At 39.8% G+C, this 9,121-nt stretch overlaps 1 protein-coding gene across 10 annotated transcripts in view; it reads left to right on the forward strand.

The window, feature by feature from the left end:
- The window catches only part of lrfn2b (leucine rich repeat and fibronectin type III domain containing 2b), a 224,279-nt gene that overhangs the window by 130,562 nt on the left and 84,596 nt on the right, over positions 1-9,121 (forward strand). For 6 of the 10 annotated variants that reach the window (XM_020585930.1, XM_020585936.1, XM_020585931.1 and 3 more), the window contains one exon: positions 2,698-2,797. The exons of the other annotated variants lie outside the window; for them this stretch is intronic. The gene's annotated coding sequence lies outside the window, so the exon portion shown is untranslated. The remainder of the gene's footprint in view (positions 1-2,697; positions 2,798-9,121) is intronic. 10 annotated transcript variants of the gene reach the window in all.

The following is a 9,121-nucleotide window of genomic DNA, read 5'->3' on the forward strand; positions in this document are numbered from 1 at the left end:
CAGTACTCTGGCTGCAGCATTTTGGATTAACTGGAGGCTTTTTATGTAATTATTGGGACATAATGTTAGTAAAGAGTTACAGTAGTCCAGTCTGGAAGTAACAAATGCATGGGCTAGTTTTTCAGCATCACTTTGAGAGAGGATGTTCCTGATTTTGGCAATATTCAAAGAAACATGAAAATATTACATTAACACAAAACTAATTTAAAAGAAAATCTATTTAAAAGGGAAGAAAGAAAAGGAAAAAAATCCATTATTGAAAAACTCTGTTATTGTTTCCAGCGTTCTTGTTTTTTTGTCCTGTTGTGACCTCGGATTGTTTAGACCGCTGATTCTGCCTTGCCCTCCTGATTCAGACTGCTTTTTGTGTATGGATTATTGGGCTTCCCTCTCTGACATCTTGTTTTGGATTTCTCGGCTGTGTAAGTTTGCTGGCTCTGACCCTGGACTGTATTTTCGACCTGAGTGTGTGTTTCGTGTTTTACATAGTTCTCTATCGTTTTGTTATCCGTGCTCTTATTAAAGAGACAGTTTTCACTTATCCTCGTCTGGCTCTATAATTGAGAGTTCACCCCTTGACATTATCGGCAGCCTCACTCTGACACTCTTTTAACCAGCTTATAAAAAACTTTTGAATCTTTCATCTTAATAAACTAAAACTGAGTTTTGCAAGTGCACCATGGTGTAATCATGGAAAGTAAGTTATTAAACATTTTGTGCTGTCAGGATAGATTAGCTTCAACTCAGGGAGACACAGTAACACAAAGGCTTCCCTCAGAGCAGAATTTACAGTATGATTTTATATCATGCAGCATGAACCCTTTTACCTTCATTTTTTCACTAATCTCTCTTAAGACATTGTCCTCCTACTGTCCTGCCACCATAGTTCAGAGAAGAGAAGAGTTGATAAAAATGTTGATTTGCATGTCTGTCAGAGGCCCCACCACAAGGGCCCACCAGCCATCCCCAGTTACCAATTTTTCTGCCCCTCACCTGACTGTGTCTGACCCTTAGGAATTGTTCACCAGGAGAGCATTATTGTTCTCCAGCCAGTGGTTTTACTGTGCTGAGATTTTTGGTTCATGTTTTGTGCAGCTATTTTGGTTGGTACTCCTGTGCAGCGGCCTCAATTTCTCTGGTTGATTGCACTCTGTGCTGCATTGAGTTTTGTGTGTTGTCACAGCCTTTTGGAGCCCTCACCTGTTTTTTTTTGTCTCTGGTATCAAGGAGGATTTTCAGTTACCACCCTTTGGCGGGATTGTTTGCCAGCTCACTTGTCCTTATGTCTCACCTGTTAGCTAGCTCCTCTCACAACCTTTCACCCTCCAATCGGTGCCACTGCCTACTCTATCAGACGCCAACCCCAGGATCCCAATCTGCAAGATCTGCTGCTGCCCATCCTGTTGAGCACCTTCCTGTGAACTCTCATCCTGCACCTTTTTGTTAATCTGTGTCTCGACTCCTCACAGTTAAGCATCAACAATGCAGCTGTAGAAGTTGCTGAGGATCCTAGGCGGCATGGCAAACCTTCTCAGCCTCCTCAGGAAGTACAGCCACTGTTGAGTGGTGTCCAAGTGAGGTCCTCACTGATGTGGACGCCCAGGTATTTAAAGCTGCTCACCCTCTCCACTTCAAGCTCCCACATGGACAGTGGCTGATGAGATCTCCTCTCCTTCCTCATGTCCACTATCATCTCCTTTGTCTTGTCCATGTTGAGGTTGAGGTTATTGTCCTCACACCATGACACCAGACCGGCCACCTCCCTCCTGTAGGCTGGTTCACCCCCGCCCGTGACGCGGCCTATCAGTGTGCTGAGGATCCTAGGCGGCATGGCAAACCTTCTCAGCCTCCTCAGGAAGTACAGCCACTGTTGAGTGGTGTCCAAGTGAGGTCCTCACTGATGTGGACGCCCAGGTATTTAAAGCTGCTCACCCTCTCCACTTCAAGCTCCCACATGGACAGTGGCTGATGAGATCTCCTCTCCTTCCTCATGTCCACTATCATCTCCTTTGTCTTGTCCATGTTGAGGTTGAGGTTATTGTCCTCACACCATGACACCAGACCGGCCACCTCCCTCCTGTAGGCTGCTTCACCCCCGCCAGTGATGCGACCTATCAGTGCGGTGTTGTCCGCAAACTTTAGGATGATGTTGTCTTTGTGGGAGGCAGCACAGTCGTGGGTGAACAGGGTGTAGAGGATGGGACTGAGAACACATCCCTGAGGGGTGCTAATGTTTGTAATAATGCTGGCTGAAGTCCTATTGCCAATCCTGACAGTCTGGGGCCTGCCAGTCAGAAAGTCCAGGAGCCAGTCACAGAGGGTGGAGTGCAGACCTGGCACTGGAAGCTCTAGAAATATGTAACATGTAATCATTACACCCATCTTGCCTTTGTTTTTTTGTCTGTACAAAAGTATGAGTTAGTGCCAGGTTTTGTTGTTTTTGCCAACTATTTCAAAAAGCACACAAGACCTTCAAAGATGCAGTTGTTAGTGCTTTAAACTTCAGGAAATTAACTATTTTATTATACTTTAAAAAATTGTCAGCAGTATTGTGTAGTAACATGAAATGAATGATCTTAACCATGTAAACACAGTGGTATGCTTGTCAAACTATGTTTCGACAGAGTGCTTGTTGTTAGTTTTTCTGTGACAGAGTATTCCTGAGCTGAAGGTGAGCTGTTGTCCTGTGTTCTCCAGGTCGTCTGTTTCTGTTAGTGTGGGTGTAAGAAACATGGAGGCTGTGATTAGCAGGCTGATCCTGTGAGTGACCCTATGGCAGAGAGAAAGCACAGTGCAGGTAAGAACTACCAGAAACACAGAGAGACAAACAGATGGTCTATGCCCAACTTAAATACATGAAAACAGGACAAACTATATAAGCATGTACTGTATGGGGAGGATGTTTTCTGTTGTAGCATACCATGGCTGCCTAGCAGACCTTAGAGGCAGTGATCCATTATACCCAGTAATTCAAGTGTGGCAAATACTAATGTAAAGACAAATTGATATGATACTGATATTTGAGGGTTTAGTCTACAGTTACCTAGCAGCTTTGTAAGGCTACACTAAGGTGACCGAGGCTACAGTAGCTGCTGGATGGACAATAAATTTCTCCAAACTGTAGAGCTGCCTGCCTGTCAAAAAAATACATTGTCTTGAATTTTTATTTCAACATTATTTCAAAAGATGTGAAGCGTGGCTGTGGAGAATAGGAATTGTTTAACGGCACCTTTGACAGAACTGAATAAATAATAATAATAAATAATAGTTATGTAGCGAGTAATGTGACACATTAGTTTTGCTGGTAGTAAAGTAATCACTTGATGAGTAATTTGTAATAACAGATTACAGCACCTTTAAAGTAACGCTGTCATAAATCAGTACAATTTTGACAGGCTGATGAAGCTAGAGAATGAATGTATGATCTTTACTGTCATTATACACATGTACAATGAAGTTTCATAAATAGATTTTAAAAAGCACTAGCCATCCATCCATCCATCCATTGTTACAGTAAATCAAATTTACATTTACAGATTTAATTATGATTATTAATAAATAGATGCCTAAGTGTCTCTATGAATGTAGGCATTTTATCTGTGGTAGCAGCCTCATAGGGTGAAGATGGGTGCTTGTATATGTATCACAGCTTGTGTGTGTGTTGTCACAAGTTGTGTTTTCTGCTCTGTGTTTGGGCAGAAGGAGGTGTAATGGAGGCCACAGCTTTGAGAAAGAATCTGTTCCTCAATCTGTTAGTGCTGGATTTTCTTGTCCTGATCCTGGGAACAGGGAGTGACCGCAGTGTTTGGTGTCCCTGGTTATGCTGTTCACTTCCTTCTTCAGTCTACTGGCATAGATGGTGTCCAGTTTGGGGAGCTCCATTCCTACAGTGTGTCGGGCAGCCTTCACCACACAATGCACAGTCAGGATACTCTCAGTGGTGCTCCTGTAGAAATCTAGCATCACTTTCTTTGGGAACCAAGCCTGTTTCAGCTTTCTGAGGAAAAGGTGTGAGGTGGTGGTCAATGTCAAATGTTTTGACATTAAGACCCCAAGGATTTTCAGGTTTTCTACACTTTCCACTGCTTCTTCATGTATAGTATGTGAAAAGAGAGGTGGACTTTTTTGTTTAGTCTTCTGAATTCGATGACCATCTCCTTTGTCTTTGAGGTGTTAAGGACCAGGTTATTGTCCTTTCATGACTCAGCTAGATGTTCCACCTCAAACCTTTAGGCTGTTTCCTCATTGTCAGAAATGATGCCAACTACTGTGGCATCTTTAATTATTGAGTTGCACGTGTAGATGGGGGTAAGGTCGTGTGTCAAGAGTGTGAAGAGCGTAGGGCCCAGCACACAGCCATGTGGGGTTTGTGTGTTTAGGATGAGTGTGGAGGAGGTGTGTTTACCAGTCCTGACTTGCTGTGGTCAGTCGTAAAAAATGTCCATGACCCATGAGCACAGTGAGAACCCATGGCCCAGGCTGTTCAGTTTGGTGATCAGTTTGTGGGGGTGGGGAGTGACAATGACAGTATTAAATACTGAACTGATGATGATGATGATGATGATGGCAGATAAGAGGTCAGGGGTTCTTCCTAAGGGGAACATGAAGGTATGTACAAAATTTTGTACAAATCCATTAATAATTAACTACTGACTTGAACATTCTGATCAGATGATGGCACTAGAAGGGTTGTCCAGACACATCCTCTAGGGATTAATAGTGTTTAAGTCTTGACCCAAGAGGCTGCACTGCCATCTAGAGAATCTAATCTGATATATAAATTTGTTATACCGTATATAGACACAAAGCATGAACAAATTGTATTGCTTTCATTAAGCTAACATTAGCTAAAATCATCTGATAATGCCAGTGTATCACTCACACATCAATTCTAGGGGCTGAGTATTTCCGCCTAACAACTTTAAAAATGTTCAGCTTGTTGAATGGGCTAGAGTAAAGGTTGTGAAAAACCCAAAACACATTAGGGATCATCCTCCAAGGAGCGCCAATGTGCTTTGGAAACTTAGCTCATGGTGATCTGCATTTTACATTTGTTTTGTATAAACTGAAAATCTGACCTGATGTTGGCTCAAGAGGAAAGAGCAAGGGCCACCACAGTGTAGACAAAGGGTCTTCAATATGATTGAGTAATACTTCCAAATCTATGGCAGGAAATTCAAAATTAATTAGATAATTTCTTAAATTTGCCTAAACCTATTTTATCCTATTAGGATTTTTTGTTTTATCTAATTTTGACAATATAATGGCAATGAATGAGACAGACCATAATAATGCATTTTTTATGTCACATCACTATCTTGGATCACGCCTGCTGAGCTGGGATTGACCTCGTTTCTTCTGATTGGGACAGATGACCACAGGATGGATGTTAGAGATACATTACTTCTGATTGCTTAGGGCAACTACAGCCTTTTCTGGGAAATTAATGTGTCCAAAAGCTGCAGCTTGTGAGGAAAAGGGGAAGCAATATCTAAAATTATCTTCAGGCTGAGGTGGGTCTGTAAGAACAAACACCACAGTTTGTTCTTTATAGTGTATACATGTTTGCAAAAGTCTTCTTGCCCATGTTAGAGGATGCAAAGCAAATGCTTAAATATATCGAGTAGTTCTCCTGAGGTACCTCAGTATGAGGTACTGAGCTAAGGCCTAATTTCCACCCAGACAGACCTTGGGCTTTATTTCTTGAAATAGGGGGCAGCTCTATTCTTGGGTCTAAACTCCTGGTATAAGGCATATATGTGTGTGTCCAACAATGTTTTGCAGTTTTGGTGACCACAAATGCTGCACACTTTTGTGCACAGCCAGGTGTTGCCAGGCACATTTTGTAGGGGGTGGAATCTATTATTATACTGAGGAATATATCGTAGTAGGTGGAGTCAGGATAGAAACCGACCGACATCACTGATGTCAGAACATGGACACGTGAGAGATTCTTTTCCCCTGCATCGTCTTCTGTACTGCACATAAATATTCACTCAGCAGTAATATCACTGACCAGTGTTTGTACATGGACAATAGAAAGTCTCTGATCCTATAACCAGCTGCAGTAATATAGTGTAATTTTTTCACAGCTGCATCCAATGTGTGAAATCCATGGGGGTCTCGTATGTGACCTCATAATTTTTTTTTTTTATACTACAGTAAAATCATATTGTAATCACTGTGTTTATGATGAAACTGACTGTGGTCCACCAGCGCTCACAGCCAGTGGATGTGTCGTCCACTTTATCTCCACCTACAGCTGCTTTCAAAGCTGATCAAACCGCCATAAAACATACTGTATATCCCTGCGGTAGTAACAAAGGTCTGTCTGTGAGAAACTTGTTCATTTGAAGAAACTGTAACTTTCAGTGACAGTAGCCATAGTGAGATCAGACAGACTTTACGTACTGCCTAACAGGATTAATCATCTGTTTGTTATTTATCTTGGCTCATGAGCTGCATGTTATGTGTAATGTTTAATGGTGATTTGGATTCCCAAACACTTACTGCAGATCACCTCTGTAAGTAGCCTACAGGTGATCCGTCCTGAGGCTACTTACACTGTTTGATCATAAACTGAAAAAACTTAGAAAAAATCAACTGGACTAGATTTCTAGGTCGAAGACGGTTCACCTCTCATCCAAGAGGCTTCATCAGTTCTGACTGACTGGTGTTGAGCCGGAGATATTTATCCCCCTCGGTGGTGTTTCAGTCCTTTGATGGCCAACAATGTCCCTTAACGACTGAGTCGTTATAGCCCAGTATCAGTTTTTTCAGTTTACTATGACCTGGATGACTGAGAATCTGCACAGACTGTTTGATCATATTCATATCTATAGCCACATACTATGAACACTAGTTTATCTTATTTAAAAATAATCTTCATGATATGCAAAATTATTTTGAGTCAATTTTAACATATCAGATGTGGATTTAAGGGTTAATTTTAAGTTGGTGTGGCCATTACAATACATGACCAGGTGTTATAGCTTTTTTTTTTTTTTTTGATCAAAAAAAGCACCAAAATTGCACTGTGCTGCCTAATTAACATACACACATGTAAGCACATTCATTCATGTCAGGAAAATACCAAACACTCCCGTGGACAGAAAAAAGGTAGACATGCACCTGAGGAGAATTGCATAAGGACTGCGAATGAAGCGATGCAGAAAATAGAGCCTTTAATCTCAGATGGCACCATCAGATCTAAATCAAATGAACTTCTACTAATTGAAAGGCAAGGTGGGACAGACATGGTACAGTGTCTGAGCCCTTCAGAAGCCACAACTGGTGTCCATTAAGGTTGCTTTCATCAACAAAAATTATGACTAAATATCGTCGTCAACAAACCTTTATCACGTGACGAAAACGAGATGAGGTGCAACATAAATGCTGGTCATGTGACAATGACTATAATTAAATGTATAATGCAATATTGTTGATGAAAAAAACAAGACTACATGTGGTTTACAAAATAAAAACTATGCTAAAATGTCTCTTCATTTTTGTTGACCAAAACGAGACAAAACAAAATGTTATGTTATTTCGTCTCGTTTAGTCACGTTATTATTATTATTATTTTGCAGTATTTTTGTTTCCTGTTTCAGGGGCTGCATCAGGCCACACTGCGCAGACGCAGGTGACATCACTTCCTTAAGCCCCACTCAAGGCATTATTTAGAAGACAACAACAAACAAAGTTAAGTCTGACACAGAGAAAGAGACCGATGGCTGGTCAGCCGGGGTTCATCTTTGGGAGAAAAAGAAGAAACAACATTTGGAAAAACTTTCATTAAATAGGAGTGGAAAAGAAAACTGAATGTGTTGTGGAAAAAGATGGGGAGAAATGAGGCCACAAAATAACACAAAATGTGTATTGGATGTATTCTTGAGTCTATAAGGTAACAATAAAATAACAACCTATATATATAATAACCTTGTTTGAAATGAGTTTGGCTAAAAGAAGATTTTGGTTTCGTCTATAGTACTAGGTACTTATACTATATTGACTGGGTTAAATAGAATTGCATTACTAAGAAGAGGCTAAAATACAATTTTCATTGACTAAAACTAGACTAAAATGTCATCAGTTTTCGTCGACTAAAACTAGATGAAAATAGTCATGGATAATTCTGACTAAAATAAGACTCAAATGCTCAGACTTTTAGTTGACTGAAACTTGACTAGACCAAAAATAGTATGAAGGTGACTAAAACTAATAAAAACTAGAAAATTGCATTTTCTGAAGAAAATGCGTATAGATGCTGAGTGCTGAAAAATTGCCCTGAAAATACTGAACATTTTGACACCTGAATGCTTTTGATAGCTGAAATTATGCTGAAGTAGAATTTTCCCATTCATTTGAATGGGGCAAGATTTTCAAAATAAAGCTAAAGATTTCAAGAGTACGAAGTTTAGAAAACCTTCGAAAAGAAGCATGAATGTCCTTGAAGAGCGGAACATTTTAATAGCTGAAAGAATGCTGAAGTAGAATTTTCCCATTCATCTGAATGAGGCAAAATTTTCAAAATAAAGCTGAATATTTCAAAAGTATGAAGTTTAGAAAAATTCTGAAGAGAAACATGAATGTCCTTGAGGAGCTGAACATTTTGATAGTTGAAAGTAAAATTTTCACAATCATTTGAATCGGGCAAGATTTTCAAAATAAAGCTAAATATTTTAAAAGCATGAAGTTTAAGAAAAATTCTTAAGAGAAGCATGAATGTCTTTGAGGAGCTGAACATTTTGATAGCTGAAGTTATGCTGAAGTAGAATTTTCCCATTCATTTGAATGGAGCAAGAATTTCAAAATAAAGCTAAATATTTCAAAAGTATGAAGTTCAGAAAACTACTGAAGAGAAGCATTAATGTCCTTGATGAGCTGAATATTTTAATAGCTGAAATTATGCTGAAGTAGAATTTTCCCATTCATTTGAATGGAGCAAGAATTTCAAAATAAAGCTAAATATTTCAAAAGTTCTGAATAGAAGCATGAATGTCCTTGAGGGGCTGAACATTTTGATACCTGAAATAGCTGAAAGAATGTGGAAGTAGAATTTTCCCATTCATTTGAATGGAGCAAGATTTTCAAAATAAAGCTAAATAATTCAAAAATATAA

Source organism: Monopterus albus, unplaced genomic scaffold (genome assembly GCF_001952655.1).
Source record: "Monopterus albus unplaced genomic scaffold, M_albus_1.0 scaffold387.1, whole genome shotgun sequence".
Classification (NCBI taxonomy): domain Eukaryota; kingdom Metazoa; phylum Chordata; class Actinopteri; order Synbranchiformes; family Synbranchidae; genus Monopterus; species Monopterus albus.